This window comes from Salmo salar, chromosome 04 (genome assembly GCF_965601325.2).
Source record: "Salmo salar chromosome 04, fSalSal1, whole genome shotgun sequence".
NCBI lineage: Eukaryota > Metazoa > Chordata > Actinopteri > Salmoniformes > Salmonidae > Salmo > Salmo salar.
This window is the reverse complement of record NC_138294.1, coordinates 34,831,779-34,854,076: the sequence shown is the minus strand read 5'-3', so window position 1 is coordinate 34,854,076 and position 22,298 is coordinate 34,831,779. Positions and strand designations below refer to the sequence as shown.

The window sequence follows — 22,298 nt, the reverse complement described above, 5'->3', positions numbered from 1 at the left end:
CTCTCCTATTCTCGCTATACACCAAGTCACTTGGCTCTGTCATATCCTCACATGGTCTCTCCTATCATTGCTATGCAGACGACACACAATTAATCTTCTCCTTTCCCCCTTCTGATAACCAGGCGGCGAATCGCATCTCTGCATGTCTGTCAGACATATCAGTGTGGATGACGGATCACCAGCTCAAGCTGAACCTCGGCAAGACGGAGCTGCTCTTCCTCCCGGGGAAGGACTGCCCGTTCCATGATCTCGCCATCACGGTTGACAACTCCCTTGTGTCCTCCTCCCAGAGTGCTAAGAACCTTGGCGTGATCCTGGACAACACCCTGTCGTTCTCCACTAACATCAAGGCGGTGACCCGATCCTGTAGGTTCATGCTCTACAACATTCGCAGAGTACGACCCTGCCTCACACAGGAAGCGGCGCAGGTCCTAATCCAGGCACTTGTCATCTCCCGTCTGGATTACTGCAACTCGCTGTTGGCTGGGCTCCCTGCCTGTGCCATTAAACCCCTACAACTCATCCAGAACGCCGCAGCCCGTCTGGTGTTCAACCTTCCCAAGTTCTCTCACGTCACCCCGCTCCTCCGCTCTCTCCACTGGCTTCCAGTTGAAGCTCGCATCCGCTACAAGACCATGGTGATTGCCTACGGAGCTGTGAAGGGAACGGCACCTCCATACCTTCAGGCTCTGATCAGGCCCTACACCCAAACAAGGGCACTGCGTTCATCCACCTCTGGCCTGCTGGCCCCCCTACCTCTGAGGAAGCACAGTTCCCGCTCAGCCCAGTCAAAACTGTTCGCTGCTCAGGCACCCCAATGGTGGAACAAGCTCCCTCACGACGCCAGGACAGCGGAGTCAATCACCACCTTCCAGAGACACCTGAAACCCCACCTCTTTAACCTGTTAGGGCTAGGGGGCAGTATTGACACGGCTGGATAAAAAAACATACCCGATTTAATCTGGTTACCACTCCTACCCAGTAACTAGAATATGCATATACTTATTACATATGGATAGAAAACACCGTACATTTTCTAAAACTGTTTGAATGGTGTCTGTGAGTATAACAGAACTCATTTGGCAGGCAAAGCCCTGAGACATTTTCTGACAGGAAGTGGATACCTGATGTGTTGTATTACCTTTAAACCTATCCCATTGAAAAACACAGGGGCTGAGGAATATTTTGGCACTTCCTATTGCTTCCACTAGATGTCACCAGCCTTTACAAAGTGTTTTGAGTCTTCTGGAGGGAGATCTGACCGAACAAGAGCCATGGAACGATGATGGCCCATTAGACACCTGGCGCGCGAGTTCATGTTGGGTACCCTCGTTCCAATACGTTATAAAAGAGTATGCATTCGTCCACCTTGAATATTATTCATGTTCTGGTTAAAAAAGGCCCTAATGATTTATGCTATACAACGTTTGACATGTTTGAACGAACGTAAATATATTTTTTCCCCTCGTTCCTGACGAGAAGTCCGGCTGGCTTAGATCATGTGCTAACAAGACGGAGATTTTTGGACATAAATGATGAGCTTTTTTGAACAAAACTACATTCGTTATGGACCTGTGATACCTGGAAGTGACATCTGATGAAGAGAATCAAAGGTAATGGATTATTTACATAGTATTTTCGATTTTAGATCTCCCCAACATGACGTCTAGTCTGTATCGCAACGCGTATTTTTCTGGGCGCAGTGCTCAGATTATTGCAAAGTGTGATTTCCCAGTAAGGTTATTTTTAAATCTGGCAAGTTGATTGCGTTCAAGAGATGTAAATCTATAATTCTTTAAATGACAATATAATATTTTACTAATGTTTTCTCATTTTAATTATTTAATTAGTGGTGCTGACTTGACTGCCGGTTATTGGAGGGAAACGATTTCCTCAACATCAATGCCATAGTAAAACACTGTTTTTGGATATAAATATGAACTTGATAGAACTAAAAATGCATGCATTGTCTAACATAATGTCCTAGGAGTGTCATCTGATGGAGATTGTAAAAGGTTAGTGCATCATTTTAGCTGGTTTTATGGTTTTGGTGACCCTGTCTTTGAATTGACAAAACATTACACACAACTCTTGTAAATGTACTGTCCTAACATACTCTAAATTTATGCTTTCACCGTAAAACCTTTTTGAAATCGTAAAACGTGGTTAGATTAAGGAGATGTTTATCTTTCAAAGGGTGTAAAATAGTTGTATGTTTGAAAAATTTGAATTTTGACATTTATTTGGATTCAAATTTGCCGCTCTTGAAATGCACCTGCTGTTGATGGAGTGCACCACGGGTGGCACGCTAGCGTCCCACCTAGCCCATAGAGGTTAAGGAATACCTAGGATAGGATAAAGTAATCCTTCCCCCCCCCCTTAAAAGATTTAGATGCACTATTGTAAAGTGGTTGTTCCACTGGATATCATAAGGTGAATGCACCAATTTGTAAGTCGCTCTGGATAAGAGCGTCTGCTAAATGACTTAAATGTAAATGTAAATGTAATGTAAAATCTTATAAATGCGATGTAATAGCATTACAGATACATGGTTATAAGATCTACAGAAAAGACAGAAACCACATTCCTGTAAATCTTAGAGGAGCTCATGTTAAATACTGTTGAAGTAATATGGCTACAGGTTAATCTTCCTCACTTAAAGCCCATTTTGGTGGGAAGCTGCTATAGACCACCAAATGCTAACAGTCAGCGTCTGGATAACACGTGTGAAATGTTTGATAATGTATGTGATATCAATAGATACGTATATTTTCTGGGTGATTTAAATATTGACTGGCTTTCATCAGGCTGCCCACTCAAGAGAAAGCTTCAAACTGTAACTAGTGCCTGCAACCTACCAGGGTCGTTACAAACAACACATGAATGAAATAATCAACATATATTGATCACATCTTTACTAATGCTGCAGAAATTAGTTTGAAAGCACTATCCAGAGGGCACACATTGCATGTAGTGATCACAATAGTAGCCATATCTAGGAAAACCAAAGTTCCAAAGGCTGGGCCTAATATAGTGAATAAGAGGTCATACAATACGTTTTGTAGTGAGTCTTATGTTGTTGATGTGAAGAATATTTGTTGGTCCATTGTGTGTAATGACGAGCAACCAGACGTTGCACTTGACACATTTATGGATTTGCTTATCCCAGTTACTAATAAGCATGCACCCATTAAGAAAATGACTGTAAAAATGGTTAAATCCCCATGGATTGATGAGGAATTTAAAAATTGTATGGTTGAGAGGGATGAGGCAAAATAAATGGCAAATAGGTCTGGCTGTACAAGCGATTTGCAAACGTACTGCAAATTGAGATATCATGTGACTAAACTTAATAAAAACAAGAAGAAACTACACTATGAAACAAAGATAAATGACATAAATAATAGTAAAAAAACAGACAGCACCATAAATTAAATTTTGGGCAAAAAGGCAAACTCCACTCCATCATTCATTGAATCAGATGGATCATTCATCACAACACCCACGGATATTGTCAACTACTTTAATGATTTATTCATTGGCATAATTAGCAAACTTAAGCATGCTATGCCACCAATAAACGCTGATACTGCACATCCAAGTATATCTGACCAAATTATGAAAGATAAGCTGTCACACCATGATCTGTTTCACCTGTCTTTGTGCTTGTCTCCATCCCTGACTCCAAGCCTGCCTGCCGTCCTGTACCTGCCTGACTCTGACCTGATCACGAACCTCTGCCTGCCCTCGACCTGCCCTTTGCCTGCCCCGTGTTTCTAATAAATCATCTGAGAACTGTACTATCCGCCTCCCGTGTCTGCATCTGGGTCGTGATAAAAGCATTATTATTTAGAATTCTGTTTAGTAAGTGTGGAAGAGGTGAAAAAAATTGTTGTTGTCTATCAACAATGACAAGCCACTGGGGTCTGACAACTTGGATGGAAAATTACTGAGGATAACAGCGGACGATATTGCCACTGCTGCTTGCCATATCGTCAATTTAGGCCTACTAGAAAGTGTGTGCCCTCTGGCCTGGAGGGAAGCAAAAGTTATTTGCCTACCAAAGAATAGTAAAGCCCCCTTTACTTGCTCATAGCTGACCAATCAGCCTGTTACCAATCCTTAGTAAACTCTTTTTTTTGTGTGTTTGACCAGATAGAATGCTATTTTACAGTAAACAAATTGACAAGACTTTCAGCACGCTTACAGGGAAGGACATTCAACAAGCACAGCACTTACACACATTACTGATGATTGGCTGAGAGAAATGGACGATAAAAAGATTGTTGGGGCTGTGTTTTTAGACTTCAGTGCGGCTTTAGACATTATTGATCATAGTCTGTTGCTGGAAAAACGTATGTGTTATGGTTTTACACCCCCTGCTATACTGTGGATAAAGAGTTACCTGTCTAACAGAACACAGAGGGTGTTCTTTAATGGAAGCCTCTCCCAAAAAATCCAGGTAGAATCAGGAATTCTCCAGGGCAGCCCCTTACTTTTTTCAAGCTTTATTAACAACATGACACTGGCTTTGAATTAAGCCAGTGTGTCTATGTGGATGACACTATACACGTCAGCTACTACATCGACTAAAATGACTGCAACACTTAAAAAAGAGCTGCAGTTAGTTTCAGAGTGGGTGGCAAGGAATAAGTTAGTGATAAATATTTCAAAAACTAAAAGTTATGTATTTGGGACAAATCGTTCACAAAACCCTAAACCTCAATAATGTGGAAATTGAGAAAGATGAGGAGACTAAACTGCTTGGTGTAACCCTGGATTGTAAACTATCATGGTCAAAACATATTGATACAACAGTAGCTTGGACTGGGAGAAGTCTGTCCATAATAAAGCACTGCTCTGCATTCTCAACAGCACTATTAACAAGGTAGGTCCTACAGGCCCTAGATTTGTCGCAGCTGGACTACTGTTCAGGCGTGTGGTCAGGTGCCACAAAGAGGGACTTAGGAAAATTGCAATTTGCTCAGAACAGGGCAGCACAGCTAGCCCTTGGATGCACACAGAGAGCTAACGTGCATGTCAATCTCTCCTGGCTCAAAGTGGAGGAGAGATTGACTTCATCACTACTTGTATATGTGAGAGGTATTGACATGTTAAATGCACCAAGATGTCTGTTTAAACTACTGGCATACAACTCGGACACCCCATGCATACCCCACAAGACATGCCACCAGAGGTCTCTTCACAATCCCTAAGTCCAGAACAGACCATGGGAGGTGCACAATACTACATAGAGCCATGACTACATGGAACTCTATTCAACATCAAGTAATTCATGCAAGCAGTAATATTAGATAAAACAACATCTTGTTTATTTTCTTTAAAAAAAGAACCAATTAAAGAGCACTCTCTAGTATAGTCGTAAGAGTGATGTGTTGTGTGCGTCCCAGGATAGGGAGGGATGAGGGACCGAGGGAGAGGTGTGGAGAGTGTGAACAGAAAAGGCTGAGGGTGTTAGGTAACCTTATAACCCCACGGCGGCCATCACAGTGGGGCATCCAGGTCAGACACCAGGGCACCAACAACAGCACAGCAGGACCAGGCAAGAACACAAGTCAGCTCAGACACGCATGCAGGAACGCACACACCCATGTCTCCTGCCGTCACAATACTGCGATAGCCCGCAGAACTAAAGCCTAGACATTATCTTGGTAAGTCAACACAAGTCTTAAGGCATCAGGTTACTAATCAAGTGTGTTTCTGAAGCATCTCTTTTACACAAACACTCGCAAATAGATGTACGCAAACGCAAAACAATCTACACTGCTCAAAAAAATAAAGGGAACACTAAAATAACACATCGTAGATCTGAATGAATGAAATAATCTTATTAAATACTTTTATCTTTACATAGTTGAATGTGTTGACAACAAAATTACACAAAAATAATCAATGGAAATCCAATTTATCAACCCATGGAGGTCTGGATTTGGAGTTACACTCAAAATTAAAGTGGAAAACCACACTACAGGCTGATCCAACTTTGATGTAATGTCCTTAAAACAAGTCAAAATGAGGCTCAGTAGTGTGTGTGGCCTCCACATGCCTGTATGACCTCCCTTCAACGTCTGGGCATGCTCCTGATGAGGTGGCGGATGGTCTCCTGAGGGATCTCCTCCCAGACCTGGACTAAAGCATCCGCCAACTCCTGGACAGTCTGTGGTGCAACGTGGCGTTGGTGGATGGAGCGAGACATGATGTCCCAGATGTGCTCAATTGGATTCATGTCTGGGGAACGGGCGGGCCAGTCCATAGCATCAATGCCTTCCTCTTGCAGGAACTGCTGACACACTCCAGCCACATGAAGTCTAGCATTGTCTTGCATTAGGAGGAACCCAGGGCCAACCGCACCAGCATATGGTCTCACAAGGGGTCTGAGGATCTCATCTCGGTACCTAATGGCAGTCAGGCTACCTCTGGTGAGCACATGGAGGGCTGTGCGACCCCCCAAAGAAATGCCACCCCACACCATGACTGACCCACCGCCAAACCGGTCATGCTGGAGGATGTTGCAGGCAGCAGAATGTTCTCCACGGTGTCTCCAGACTCTGTCACGTCTGTCACATGTGCTCAGTGTTAACCTGCTTTCATCTATGAAGAGCACAGGGCGCCAGTGGCGAATTTGCCAATCTTGGTGTTCTCTGGCAAATGCCAAACGTCCTGCACGGTGTTGGGCTGTAAGCACAACCCCCACCTGTGTACGTCGGGCCCTCATACCACCCTCATGGAGTCTGTTTCTGACCGTTTGAGCACACATGCACATTTGTGGCCTGGAGGAGGTCATTTTGCAGGGCTCTGGCAGTGCTCCTCCTTGCACAAAGGCGGAGGTAGCGGTCCTGCTGCTGGGTTGTTGCCCTCCTACGGCCTCCTCCACGTCTCCTGATGTACTGGCCTGTCTCCTGGTAGCGCCTCCATGCTCTGGACACTACGCTGACAGACACAGCAAACCTTCTTGCCACAGCTCGCATTGATGTGCCATCCTGGATGAGCTGCACTACCTGAGCCACTTGTCTGGGTTGTAGACTCCGTCTCATGCTACCACTAAAGTGAAAGCACCGCCAGCATTCAAAAGTGACCAAAACATCAGCCAGGAAGCATTGGAACTGAGAAGTGGTCTGTGGTTACCACCTGCAGAACCACTCCTTTATTGGGGGTGTCTTGCTAATTGCCTATAATTTCCACCTGTTGTCTATTCCATTTGCACAACAGCATGTGAAATTTATTGTCAATCAGTGTTGCTTCCTAAGTGGACAGTTTGATTTCACAGAAGTGTGATTGACTTGGAGTTACATTGTGTTGTTTAAGTGTTCCCTTTATTTTTTTGAGCAGTATATTTAGCCATTTGCACATTTTTTCTACATTTGCACCATTAAACTACGCTCTCTGGTTGATCTGATCAATATGCAAAGGGTCTGTCTGTCTGTCTGTCTGTCTGTCTGTCTGTCTGTCTGTCTGTCTGTCTGTCTGTCTGTCTGTCTGTCTGTCTGTCTGTCTGTCTGTCTGTCTGGCCGGCCGTCCGTCTGTCCGTCCGTCTGTGTGTGTAAGTCTGTGTTTGTTTTTCCTAGGGTATCTAACAAGGCTTTTCATAAATTAGGACACCCAGTCCACAAAACAAGTCTGCTTTCTGTCTATGTAACAAAAAGTGTATATTTTTGGGGGCAAAACAAACAAGGGCTTGAGAGGCCATTATTGGAGGGCATCTGGGAGGGCAGTGCTGGGTTGGCAGTGACCTCTGCCAAGTTACTTGGTCCTTTCTAGCTCAGTTGGCAGAGCATGGCGCTGGTAACGCCAAGGTAGTGGGTATGATTCCTGGGACCACCCATACGTCAAATGTATGCACGCGCAACTGTAAGTTGCTTTGGATAAAAGCATCTGCAAAATGGCATAAATTATTGTTAGTAGCTAAGTAGTCTTCAGAAGCACTTATCAAGGGAGTGTGCTTTTTGGGACACAGCCACTGTTGTACAACCCAGCCCAGCATGGGGTGACCATTTCCATGGCACAGGGGTCATTGTGATGTCAGAGGCTGGGCCCTGGGGTATTATTTGGAGTCAGGGGGTCAGAGGAGATGGCATCACAAGTAGCAGGGGGAGAAACCCAATACGGCTACAACTGAAACACTCAGAGAGCCCAGCTAACAATAATACCACAAGTACGACCAATAACAACATGTTAAAAAACAAGTAAACTGAAAAAAATATGTATATACAGTAGTGTATAGCAACTCACTTCAATTTACACAGGAAATCTATATAACCATATCAACTTGAAAGATGGCCAAATAAATACTCACTCATTTAAGTAAATATATTTGATGGCCTTCTATTGGAGCACAACTGGGTCCAACAATCCTCAAGGTAAAAAATATTATATTTTCACTTTTTGAAAAATGGAAGATAGAAGATCTAGGAAGCTGCTTTTTACTGCTAGTAAAAAGGCTGCATTATGAGTGCTACTAGGAATCCTTGCTCCATGTACTGTATGTAATAGTATACAGTGCATTCGGAAAGTATTCAGACCCTTTGACTTTTTCCACATTTTGTTACGTTCCTCTTCAAAGGGGGAGACACTCTAGACCCAAACTGCTACAGACCTATATCCATCCTGCCCTGCTTTTCTAAAATCTTTGAAAGCCAAGTTAACAAACAGATCACCGACCATTTCGAATCCCACTGTACCTTCTCCACTATGCAATCTGGTTTCCGAGCTGGTCATGGGTGCACCTCAGCCACGCTCAAGGTCCTAAACAATATCATAACCGCCATCGATAAAAGACAGTACTGTGCAGCTGTCTTCATCGACCTGGCTAAGGCTTTCGACTCTGTCAATCACCGCATTCTTATCGGCAGACTCAATAGCCTTGGCTTCTCAAATGACTGCCTCGCCTGCTTCACCAACTACTTCTCAGATAGAGTTCAGTGTGTCAAATCCTAGGGCCTGTTGTCCTGACCTCTTGCAGTCTCTATGGGGGTGACACAGAGTTCAATTCTCGGGCCGACACTTTTCTCTGTATATATCAATGATGTCGCTCTTGCTGCTGGTGATTCTCTGATCCACCTCCACGCAGATGACACCATTCTGTATACATCTGGCCCTTCTTTGGACACTGTGCTCACAAACCTCCAAACGAGCTTCAACGCCATACAACACTCCTTCCGTAGCCTCCAACTGCTTTTAAATGTTAGTAAAACTAAGTGCATGCTCTTCAACCGATTGCTGCCCGCACCCTCCCGCCCGACTAGCATCACTACTCTGGACGGTTCTACAGCCTTTTTCTAAAATTAATTTAAAATAAAGAATTCTACACACAATACCCCATAATGACAAAGTGAAAAACAGGTTTAGACATTTTTGCAAATGTATTAATAATACCAAACAGAAATACCTTATTTATATAAGTATTCAGACCCTTTGCTATGAGACTCAAAATTTAGTTCAGGTGCATCCTGTTTCCAATGATCATCCTTGAAATGTTTCGACAACTTGATTGGAGTCCACCTGTGGTGAATTCAGTTGATTGGACATGATTTGGAAAGGCACACACCTGTCTATATATGGTCCCACAGTTGACAGTGCATGTCAGAGCAAAAACAAGCCATGAGGTCGAAGGAATTGTCCGTAGAGCTCCTAGACAGGGTTGTGTCGAGGCACAGATCTGGGGTAGGGTACCAACAGTTTCTGAAGCATTGAAGGTCCCCAAGAACACAGTGGCCTCCATCATTCTTAAATGGAAGAAGTTTGGAACCACCAAGACTCTTCCTAGAGCTGGCCACCCGGCCAAACTAAGCAATCAGGGGAGAAGGGCCTTGGCCAGGGTGTGGACCAAGGACACAATGGTCACTCTGACATAGCTCCAGAGTTCCTCTGTGGAGATGGGAGAACCTTCCAGAAGGACAACCATCTCTGCAGCACTCCACCAATTAGGCCTTTATGGTAAAGTGGCCAGACATAAGCCACTCCTCAGTAAAAAGCACATGACAACCCGCTTGGAGTTTGCCAGAAGGCACCTAAAGGACTCTCAGAACATGAGAAACAAGGTCTGAGAGTCTTTTAGGGGGCAAACAGGCTTGATCAAAATTGACTTGCATACATCATTTGTGAGTTATATGTATGTTTGTGTGTGTATAAGCATGACAATCTTATGGTCTGATGAAACCAAGATAGAAACTCTTTGGCCTGAATGCCAAGCGTCACGTCTGGAGGAAACCTGGCACCATCCCTAAGGTGAGGCATGGTGGTGGTAGCATCATGCTGTGGGGATGTTTTTCAGTGGCAGGGACTTGGAGACTAGTCAAGATCGAGGGAAAGATGAATGGAGCAAAGTACAGAGAGATCCTTGATGAAAACCTGCTCCAGAGTGCTCAGGACCTCAGACTGGGGCGAAGGTTCACCTTCTAACGGGATAACGACCCTAAGCACACAGCCAAGACAACGCAGGAGTGGCTTCGAGACAAGTCTCTGAATGTCCTTGAGTAGCCTAGCCAGAGCCCGGACTTGAATCCAATCGAACATCTCTGGAGAGACCTCAAAATATATTTTGCAGCGACTCTCCCCATCCAACCTGACAGAGCTTGAGAGAATCTGCAGAGAAGAATGGGAGAAACTCCCAAAATACAGGTGTGCCGAGCTTGTAGCGTCATATCCAAGAAGACTCAAGGCTGTAATCGCTGCCAAAGATGCTTCAACAAAGTACTGGGTAAAGGGTCTGAATACTAAATTTGCAAACATTTGAAAAAAAACGGTTTTTGCTTTGTCATTATGGGGTATTGTGTGTAGATTGATGAGGGAAATATCTATTTAATCAATTTTAGAATAAAGCTGTAATGCAACAATGTGGACATATTTTGAAAAAGTGAATACTTTCCGAATGCACTGTAAATACAGATACATATACAGTACATATACAAAGCTGAAAGAAATTACTTCAAAACAGGTAAAAACTGAGATACTGAAATTCTTGCTGCTCCCTCTGCACTGTGGTAAATAACGTCAAACTGAAAAACAGAGTGAGAGATAGATATAGAGAATTCTCCATCGTTTGCCGAGACAAGACACCCAGAGATAACTTGGTGAATAGTCCTCTTATTCCCTTTCTCCATCCCATCCCAGGGTAAAAGAGTAGAGATGGAGGGATAAAAAAGAGCCTAACTAGATGCACATTTTACATTGAAAACTGTATTGTTCGATTCCTAATCTGGCCCACCATCTGAGAGGAGTGCCGTGCATGTCGGAGAAGGGAGGCCTGAATGGGAGGACGAGAGCCAGGAGCGCTGAGACAGGGGACTGGGGGGTGAAGGGGAGTAACTGGGGGGAGGATGGGGAGGGTGGCTAGGCTTTGGCTTTACGGAGGGGATCAGGGTGGGTGGAAGTTCAGAATGGATGTTTCTTTTTCTCCAAAGAGGGGGGAACTTTGTATTTGACTGTTGTTTGTATCTGTCTTTCAGGGGGCCTGATCCCCGCCAGGCCGTCCGGGACGTACTGGGAGATGCCCTGTGTGTGTGAGAGAGTGTGTGACAGTGTGTGTGAGAGAGTGTGTGAGAGAGAGAGTGTGAGAGAGTGTGTGACAGTGTGTGTGAGAGAGTGTGTGAGAGAGAGAGAGAGAGAGAGAGAGAGAGAGAGAGAGAGAGAGAGAAAGAGAGAGAGAGAGAGAGAGAGAGAGAGAGAGAGAGAGAGAGATTGGATCTACCCCTCTCCTTCCCTACAGCTGCAGGCTCAGAGGATTAGGCGTCATCCACAAGGCAACATTACAACAAGTAGCCTTTGAACAAAAGTCATGGATACTATTAATGAGATGGTAATCCTTAATGGAGCTACCTCCCAGTAGTGATTATACTCACATGGGAAGAATGTCCGAAAGTCCTGGACGCAACTCCCTCAACAACACTGTGGCCATTGTTATTGTTACCATAGGCCCTGGTCCGAGGCCTAAAACCAAGTTGTACTGCTATTGCCCCAACCATCAATACATGTATGCATGCACACACACACACATGCGTATATGCACACGCACACGCTCGCTCGCTCCTACACACACACTCGCACGCACACCTCTGCCTCCTTGCTCTCCACAACACCCTTCCCTCCACCCCTATCACCCTATGAATAAAAAATGAAAAACCCAAAAATGGACAGAGAGAAAAAGGGATGGGGGAAGGCGGGGGGGACAAAGTGTCCTGGCGTGGATTTCTCCCCCTGTGGTTCCCACACACGGATCTGAGCTGGAGCCGAACGTTTTCCCGTTCCCTCCCTCTCCCCTCCTCTCCTCCTTACCAGGAAGACCACACAAACACTGGATGATTTAATCGGAGCCTGTTTAAGCAGTAATGGCCGCCACCTCAGAGACGGAGGATAAGGATGACATCTTTTTTTTGGCTGCATCTTTCTTGGGGGGATTCCAGGAGTCAGAGAGTGGCCTCTGTATGCCTGAGTAAATGCCTCCACCCGTTCAACGGGCCTATGTCACATCAGCGGTGTTTAACACCTCCAAAACTTTTGAGTCCTTTAAATCCCAATTACTCCTTCACACACTCTTACGGCCTCTCATTAACCCAATCACTGTTGAAACTGATCTAAGTGTGGACAATTCTAAAGCATAAATTTTTCAGTAAATACGACAGATGGCAACCTTTTGTCAAAAAGTGTTACCCAAAGTTGTACCTTGCAGGCCAAATTCATGCTTCATGCCAAATTCATGCCAAAAGCATGCTTTTAATCGTGCTTTCAAAATGTCTTGATGGCGACATCCTAAAGACTCTGGCAGGTGCGCTAGTTCAGTGTCACTTTGACTATGTGTGCACGTCATGGTTCACCAGCATCCCCGAACATCTAAAGAATAAACTACAGACCTGTCGAAACAAGCTTGTTTTGTTTCAGCAATATGAGTTAGATATAAAGTAAGAAAGTAAACAGCATAGTGGGTACATTTCTGCAAAAACTATGAGCGTTGAAGTGCGAGGCTGAACTCTTCCGCTGTTTTGGTCCCGTGGCTACCATGCTGTACACAGTCTGAAGTTAGCCTGTACACATGCGCAGTGACTGTGTGAGATTGAAGTGTTACGTCATTTTGCTACCTTTAAACTCGCTCTATGTACCAATTTGGAGGTTGAGCAATTTAATCTGCTAGGCTGGAAATCTGTAGAGAAAAGGGTTGTTTAATTTGGTCTGGTCCACATAATTATAATTTGGTCTGGTCCACATAATTATTACCGACACAGCTCCCAGATAGCCTAACTATCCAATGATTTTACTTTTATTAGAGATGTTCACCAGTACAATACCAGAGCCAGAGACTCTGATATTGACTATTTCAAATTTAAGACTATCCGGTAAGAACACTTTTCTATATAGTGTTGCTGTTGAGTGGAACAAACTACTACAACAACTTAAAGCTATACCAACGAGATAAAAAAAAAGATATATATGTTAAAAGCTGGCTGATGACTGAAGCCATGTTCATGTCTGTATCTATAATGTATCAATTCTTGTATCTATGTAATGTGTTTCACCATGCACTTTAAGGGACCACAATGGAAATAAGTAATTTACTTTATTGTGTTATTCCATGTTTTAAAAATGTATGTACTGTGTGTGTGTATATGTCTTTTTTTTACTATCAAATAAAATCAATCAATAAATCAACCTTTAAATAATAATACAATTATGATCAGATTATATTAGTGAATCAGAGTTGCCTCTTTTTCTGTCTGATGTTGTTGTACATTTTTGGAGATAGGGTAAAGTTGTCCTTAGAGTAGACACTGATCTTGGGTGAGTTTTGAATTCACAACATTATTGGTTAAGGTTAGGATTGGGTGAGGGAGGTTGATCCTTTATCTGCACCTAGGGGAATCTTGTCTCATGCTGGTTGATATGTTATCTGCTTTCCATCCAAAACATGTCACTCAGGACTGAAAAGAATGGCCTTTGCGAATGTATGTAATACCAAAGAAGAAACACAACAGGCACACTGATTGGCTGGCATATATTGAACTACATTGTTGTTGTCTCAGTTGTTGTTTGAGATTGATTGGGTTTGTACTCGATACCATAGGGAAATGAGAACATGAGTTGTTTGGAGTAGTTGTCTGAACATAAGTTAAGTTTGTTAATTATTCTCACTGTGTTTTGTGTCACAAACCAAGTTTTGAGTATGGTCTGTTATTAGCTGACGTTAATTCCAAAACCATTTATCCAACGTTTCAAACATTGAGCCGCCTCTGCAGCAGGCCTCTGTATGGACAGCCCAGGGCCCTGCCTGACTGATATGTCAAAGTTGAGGACAAACAGGAAGAAAAGGGAGTGAAAATACCACACAGGCACTGACACAGGGGATCAATCCGATTGAAATTATTTAGCTTTTTCTCCGGTTTGAATAAAAATGAGCGCGCTAGACAGTGGAGCAGTTTGATTAGGGAGATCCTAAGTCCCCCAGAGTCTCGGGTGGCTTTTCTCTCCTCCTTTGCTAGCATAAAAGTTTTCTTTCTCTCTTTTCAGGGCTCCCTTGGTACCCAGGCCTTTCCACACTGTTGGTATTACAAAATCCCCATTCAAAATAACCCTTGTCACCTGTCAACTAAGCCAGGCTGGTTTTCTAGGTCTTTATCCCATACACACACACACATGTGCATACACACACACACACACACACACACACACACACACACACACACACACACACACACACACACACACACACACACACACACACACACACCCCCACACACATACACACACACACACAGAGACACAGACATCCACAAATCCGAACCACACACACCCACCCACGCTCACACACTAAAACCACATGTCTGGGAGCAGTTACTATAGCAGTTTAAAATTCATTACCCTGTTCAATTTAAGAAACGTTTACACTGGGATGGTGTTTGTTGGCCATTCATTGGATGGTGCGAGGCAACTTGGGGGTTCACGTGCATAAGATGCTGTCCTCTCACTCGCCCATCACGTTTAACCTTGTTGACCTATATATCGTCAATTCTAACTTTGTGTCAAGTGAATAGGAACAACTTGAATAAATGATGAAAAATTATATATTTGAAAATAATAACATACTTATTTGTGTAATATCAGGATTTAATCTACAGTAAAATTGCTCTGAATTCAATTGATATCTATAGATGTGGGATCCTAATTTGTTCACTCCTTTTTTGCTGAGAATTTTTTGTGATTTACACAAATTAAACCCACACTAACACATAGCTATATAAACAGTATTGCACATTCATGTAGCCTATTTCGGACAGCTAATAGCCTAGACACCAATCAAGGAACATTATGGACTAAACGTTCAAATCTGCAGGATTATTTTTCTGTGACAATATAACATATTATGTCAAATTAAGATCCTGGAAGGTCTGACAACTTCCCAACCTTGTGAAAGATGATCATATAGAATATAAAAAGGATCTTAATGACTTCTTGTCATAAAACAGATAAAGATTATTATACCGTAGATTACATTTTTCATAAATCATGTTCTTCTTCCAGGAAAACACACTACCAAGTAGTGTGTGATTCTTAGAGCCTAAAACACAGGGCAATATAAAAATGCTGAAAATACTATGAATCCAAATCTACATTCAAGACATTACTTGGTGAAATAAAATACATGTTTTGACTGGCCTTCTGCAGTCTAAAAGGAATATTAAAACAATTGAAAATCAAAACAAATAATTAAGTGTGGAATAGTATTCTCAAAGTTGTCAATGTCAGCAATGTTTCAGGATGCAAACAAAAACAATAAGCTACAGCGGTGGGAATACATACGACTCCAATGTTTTTTTCCAAGTTTCCTGAAAACTTTTTTGAACATAATTTATACAAAATATGTTTAAACATATTTTTGGGGAAATTCTATATGATTATCCTTTGAATTAAAATGTTTCACAGGAATGTAAAATAAAAAAAAGGTTCTGTTCCATATTCCATTATGAACCCCAAAAAAAGAACCAAGCAAGAAGAGCAATATTAGTTTATTTTGAGGTTTGAAAGGTTATGGAGGATGATTACATATAAATATAAATGAACAGTACTGGACCATAAACCTCTCCATAAAACTTTACTGGCTACTATTGTACTTCATTTGACATTACTTTATGATCTTCTATGATTTTCCTAGGATTGATTCAAGATTTAGGATTTCTAAATGAGTGTGCAAGACTCTATTTAACCAATAACTAAAAGAGGATCTATGTTAGTTAATTGTAGAGCCTTAACCCTTTACTTCACAATTTGTATATAATAGTGGTTTAGGGCAGTAGTTCTCAACTGGTTTTGCCTCAGTACCGAAATTGAACCAGGTTGTCTCAGTCACAATCCAATATTCGCAGCGTGATTTTTTTGTTGTTGCAAAAATGCAATATGGAAACTTTGTTTAATCCTATATTGATAGTAAATGTACAAATTATATGACAAGGGAACAACAGTCCCACCTTTTCCATTGTCAATAATTACATTTTGCCCATATTCTCGATGAAGAATGTTAATCTCACTGCTTTGAGACCACAAAATAGTTCAGAGAATAAATTATTTTTAAATATAGGTTCAGTATCACTTATACACATTTTATACCTAGTCATTTAAGTTCCGACTGTAGTATTTGTACTATTTTTACTCAGACACCCGCAACCCATTCAAAGCCTCCCACAACCAAAATGTGGGTCCACCAGTTGAGAATCGCTGGTTTAGGGGAGGTTTACAACATGTGCCGAAAATGGAGACAGAGCTAATTAACAACAAATAAAAAGAAATGGGTGAAGATGTACTACATTTTAAAGCTGCATTCAGGGAGCAGAGTGGAGAGATTTCACTGAAGAGAGAGAACGAGAAAGTAAAAGAGAGAGAGTGAGAGAGAGAGAGAGAGAGAGAGAGAGAGAGAGAGAGAGAGAGAGAGAGAGAGAGAGAAAGGGGGAGGCAAGGTAACACCAGTGCAGTGAAGGGATGGTGGAGTGGTCAAGGAGAGAAGGGGTGGGGGTGAGTCGGGGGGGATTACCTTGTGTCGAAAGCGGCCATGAAGACGGGGTACTGGACATTTCCGTCCTTGTCCAGGGGCAGCCTGTCCAGCAGCTGTTCAAACTCAGGTTCCGCGACCTCCAGGCCGAATCTAGAGAGGGTGTGTGTGTATGTGTGTGTCCAGAGGGGTTAACGGTGCAAGAAAAGGGTTGGAGGGGGGACAAAAGAGAGGCATTGGGTCAGAACAGAGGGTGGTCATCCGGCCCAGTCACTTAGCCATGGCCCACAATGCCCCTGAGCAGCCACTGGTCATTAGCCCTCTGACAAGGCCCCCTCCTCACCCCACACAGCCGGGTCAAGGGTCAATCAGCTCTCTCTCCAGCCATCACATTGAGATGGACACATCCTCTCTCAATCAGAGGATTAATGGTGCACAACGATGTCACACACAAATATATGCTCATACACTCAGACGCAGGCAGACACACACATATATATACACACACACACACATGCAGTACACCTCAAACTAGTCAACCGGAGAAATACACATAGAGGCAAATTAACTTAGCACAGATTAATTTGGCATTTTCAAAACAACATATCTGGATGATTGAGGGTTATATAGACGAAGACACCTTCATCTAGTCTACATGAGGAGGACATATACAGTTATTTTCAATCGCTTTGGTGCTCTTTTGTATGTTGTGAATTTGTATGTTGTGAATTTTCCATTTTCAAAACTATTTACAAAACTCCAAACTGGTAACACTTGTAACGCAGCAAGTTTTATGTTCAAAACCTTATTGTGCATTAATTTTTGTTTGGAGACATCACAACCATTGATCCAAAATATAAGTGGAATACCATGTGGAATACCATGAGATCCTCGATTTAATCACCTACACACAAAATAATGATATCTTCTCAATTTAGTTATTTCAACAACCCGGGTTAACCCAATAGCAAAAAAATGAAAGAAACATGTTTCAAAATTGCCATTTGAATGTAAAATGCTACAGTACAGTAAATTACAGTACGTTACACTGATTTCACATTTCCATCATTTTTATCCCATCAAAGGTGTGATCATTGATGACATCTTTCACAATCATTTAAGCAAAAAATAAATGTATTGTTCAGATATAATTACAACATAGGTGTAATGTAATCAAATTAAACAAATTAAACCAGAAATGGAAGTTTCAGTAGAATCGTCATGTGCTTGCTCATCTGGCTGAAATAATTAGTGTTAATGATAGTGGAAGAAGTTTACATAGTGAGATAGTTAAGCCTATATCTTTGAGATATCTTCCAGTAAAACCAATGCCTGTAAATGCTTAAAGTTTAAAAGGTATAGCCTAAAGGGCCATCCACACCAAGGATGATAACTATAACGATAACTATAACGACAAATTATCCATAACTATAAACGTTGGCGAGCATCCACACCATTTATCGTTCTGCAGTAGGCCTACCCCTATCAGTCAACTGATTCATGCATCCTACTGTACGCTGTAGGCCTATTTCATGTTTCATGTTAATTAATTGTTAATTAATTCTGTGTTCCCGGTAGAAAATGACCACCCTATTATAGCTGATTATAAATCCATAATAATACATATATTATCACCTAATGGTGTGTTAGATCTTTTTTATCAACTTATGTTCTTGTGAACATTACAAGTCTGAACTTCTATTTGCTATTATTTGGCCTGTAGGCCTTAGTGACCTGAGCTCATACAACTCGTTTTTGAGTAAAAAAAGCATAATGTATGGATTATTTTGACTATAACAAATACTCAGATGAAACATATTGTGCGATTTATCACAGACTACTTTGTGTCAAAGTTTAACAAGGACTCTCTCCTCCTCACCAGTGTCATGATCAAAGATAAGATCAAGAGCCTCACATACAATTATCGTTTGGTCAGTGTGCTGCCACAGAATGAATTGTGAGCAAGACTTCAAAAAAGCCTTGAATGCAAGAGCTGCGAGAAAAGTTCAATATATTATTGAAACAATGTTGCGATTGTTTGAGAGAATGCCAACAGGTGTGGTTACCGTGGGGGAAAGATTCTATTGGGGAAGGTTCCCGTGGGGGTTGCCATGGAAGCCAAGAAGGGGAGTGAGGTGTGTGTGTGTGTGTGTGTGTGTGTGTGTGTGTGTGTGTGTGTGTGTGTGTGTGTGTGTGTGTGTGTGTGTGTGTGTGTGTGTGTGTGTGTGTGTGTGTGTGTGTGTGTGTGTGTGTGTGTGTGTGTGTTCAAACACACATGCATGTGGAGGTCTGGGAGAGGAAGTGTGTCCATCTGATGAAGGGGCAAGTGCCTGAACTCAATTTTATTCACTAATTGTAGTCTATCCCGTTCATATCAAATGACCGGTCATTTTTGACGGGAATACCACAGGTGTAAAACACCCAAAATGTAATGAAAGTCATCAAAATGTATTTTGTGTGTTCAGATGCTCTGTGTGGACAAAGACATGGAACATTATGACAATCAGATTAAATTAACTACATTTTTCAGAGAGAAAACTTGTAAATCGGTGGTAACACAGTGCTTCAGGTTATGTTCATTGTCATAGTGACAACTGCAAATAATTATTCAATGTACATGTAATGATTTTTTTTCTTAACTTAATAAATGTAGCAAATCAACAACAAACGCTGTTCAGCCTGCGCATCTTTTACATTATGTCATCATGATTTCCATTTTTCTAATGATTGTCAATTCGTTTGGTTCTTCTTTTTCGCTGTGCTTTCTCTCTGTCTGTCCCTGCATTAATGCTACAATGTTATCATCACTTGCCAAAGTGATCACACCAATGCTCCGTAACTTTCCCCGACAGTTCATTTGGCCTAGGCCTATTTTACATTCAGCAATTAGCAAGAGCAAGCCTGCTTCTCGCCACGAAAAGGCGAGTAGGTCTAGTATAAAAAAGGCTAAAAAGATATGTCCTATAGCTTTTGTAGCCTTTAGATTTTCCTGGGATTTCACGTGAAGAGGCATGGCGGAGAGGCTTGCGTTGCCTATAGCCTATAGTGCGCACAGGAACAGCTAGAAGAGAGAGGCTACAGATCTGTAATCGAAGTAAGAAGCTAAATATCAGCTACATATTAGGCCATTCATTAGATAAATAGTGGGGCTATAAATATTGATTCGTCAAAGTGTAAGAAAAAAAAAGTTACAAAAATATTAAATGGCAGATCTGTGCGTTCTTCCAGGCTGCGCTCTGGAGTCCCAGATGCGCAAAACTCCACTATTGATTAGGCCTACGTTTTTAGACAAGGCAATTATTCTACCTAGGCTACAACAAGATAATGCAATGAGGAATGTTTTGTTATCAAGTGAGTACACAAATATTGTATAGGGCTGCAAACTGCAGTGATGTAGACTAATTTGAATTGTCCCGCTCAAACGTCCTGTTTTGAATGCTTCATGCCGAAATAACAGCCTAGGCCTGATTATGTAAGCATTTGGATCAGTTATGGGTCTATTCTCGACAGTTTACAAGGTCCAGAAAGGTACATTAGCAGGCTACTCATATCGTGTACATTTAGCAAGCAAGATCAAGCAGGAATCTCTCCTCAATATGCTAGCAGTAGTAAATAAAAGTAAGTGTAGCCTACAACAAGCTATTGTAATCTAGCTTTTCCTGGGACTTCAAGAGCTAAGAGGAATAGCTGTAGCTGATAGGCAGTTGAGAGGCAGGGTGCATAATTTCAAAGAGAACCATGAAGACAGACTAGATGTGTAGCCTAAGATAGAACCGTATGCAACCCATTCATTAGCTAAATCTTGGGCCTAATACTGCAGTGAATAGTCTATAACCAATGAATTTACACAGTGAAATATATTTTTTTATAAAACTATGAAATGACATGGACTTCCCGAGTGGCACAGCGGTCCAAGGCACTCCAGTGTTTGAGGCGTCACTACAGATCCGGGCTCGATCCCGGACTGTGTCACAGCTGGCCGCGCCCGGGAGACCCACGGGGAGACGCACAATTGGCCAAGAAAATAGTAAAAATAAAGAAATATCCTGGAATAAGTAGGTGTGTCCAAACTTTTGACTGGTACTGTATGTGAAACAACAATGCGCTTCAAATTAAATTAGCTGGACAATCCAAGGATGTTCTAAAAAGGGCACCTCAATACAACAAAGCCAAATCATACGAGAGGAACAGGAGAGGGAACAAAATACCTGCTCTCAATCGCTGCTCGAAACTCCTCCTGGCTCACCACCCTCCTGTGGCATTTATCAATGCTCCTGTAGGAGAGACAAAACATCTCAATAAGACCAAGACAAATGTTAATGAGACAGATGTATTATTTCACTGACCTCCATGTTGAACTCCACTCAACATTTGTGCCAAGTACGTATGTATTCACAGTTCACAGTTCAACATAATCACAAACGTTTCGGACTGGGTCAGTTAAGTTTTTTTTTGAGCATTAGGACAGCTTGGGCTTTGAGTTTGGAAAGGTTGTTTGAGTTTGGAGAGGTTGTTTTCTATTGAAAAGCAGCAAGGACCAGCGGACATAGGCTGGTTCATTTCCTGAAGTGAAGAGGTACTTTAAGGGCTTGCTCTTAATGAGGTATGACTATGGTGAAATGTTGGAGTTTATGACCTCTGACCAGGCAAAAGCCTGCGTGTGACCCCAATCATATTGAGACACGAAATGTAGAGAAAGGTAGTGGAAAGGGGTAAAGAAGAGGCCTGGTTCACTAAAACACAACACTGAGAGAAAGAGCAGAGATGGAATATCTATATTCACTGCTGCACAGAAGGGCTAGAATCAAAGCCTCATTCTCAAAACTATTCAACACTGAGTATAACAAACATTAAGAACACCTTACTAATATTGAGTCCCCCCCCCCCCCCCCCTCAGAACAGCCTCAATTTGTCCGGGCATGGACTCTAGAACGTGTCAAAAGCGTTTCACGGGGATAATGGCCCATGTTGATTCCAATGCTTCCCACAGTTGTATCAAGTTGGCTGGATGTCCTTGGTGGTGGGCCATTCTTGATACACACTGGAAACTGTTGAGTGTGCAAAACCCAGCAGCGTTGCAGTTCTTGACACAAACCAGTGTTCCTGGCACCTACTACCATACCCTGTTCATAAGCACATAAATCTTTTGTCTTCCCCATTCTCCCTCTGAATGGCACACATACACAATCCATGTCTCAATTGTCTCAAGGCTTAGAAATCCTTCTTTATTAACCTGTCTTCTCCCCTTCATCTACACTGATTGAAGTTGATTTAACAAGTGACATCAATAAGGGATCATAGCTTTCACCTG

General features: G+C 42.3%; 1 long non-coding RNA gene across 1 annotated transcript in view; it reads right to left on the bottom strand.

Annotated features, from left to right (window-relative positions):
• The window catches only part of LOC145878630 (uncharacterized), a 31,313-nt gene extending 10,052 nt beyond the window's left edge, over positions 1-21,261 (bottom strand). Inside the window, exons 1-2 of the long non-coding RNA XR_014392129.1 lie at positions 21,196-21,261; positions 17,030-17,140 (exon numbers count right to left, since the gene is read on the bottom strand). This is a non-coding gene — a long non-coding RNA (uncharacterized LOC145878630). The remainder of the gene's footprint in view (positions 1-17,029; positions 17,141-21,195) is intronic.
• Between the last annotated feature and the right edge of the window lie 1,037 nt (positions 21,262-22,298).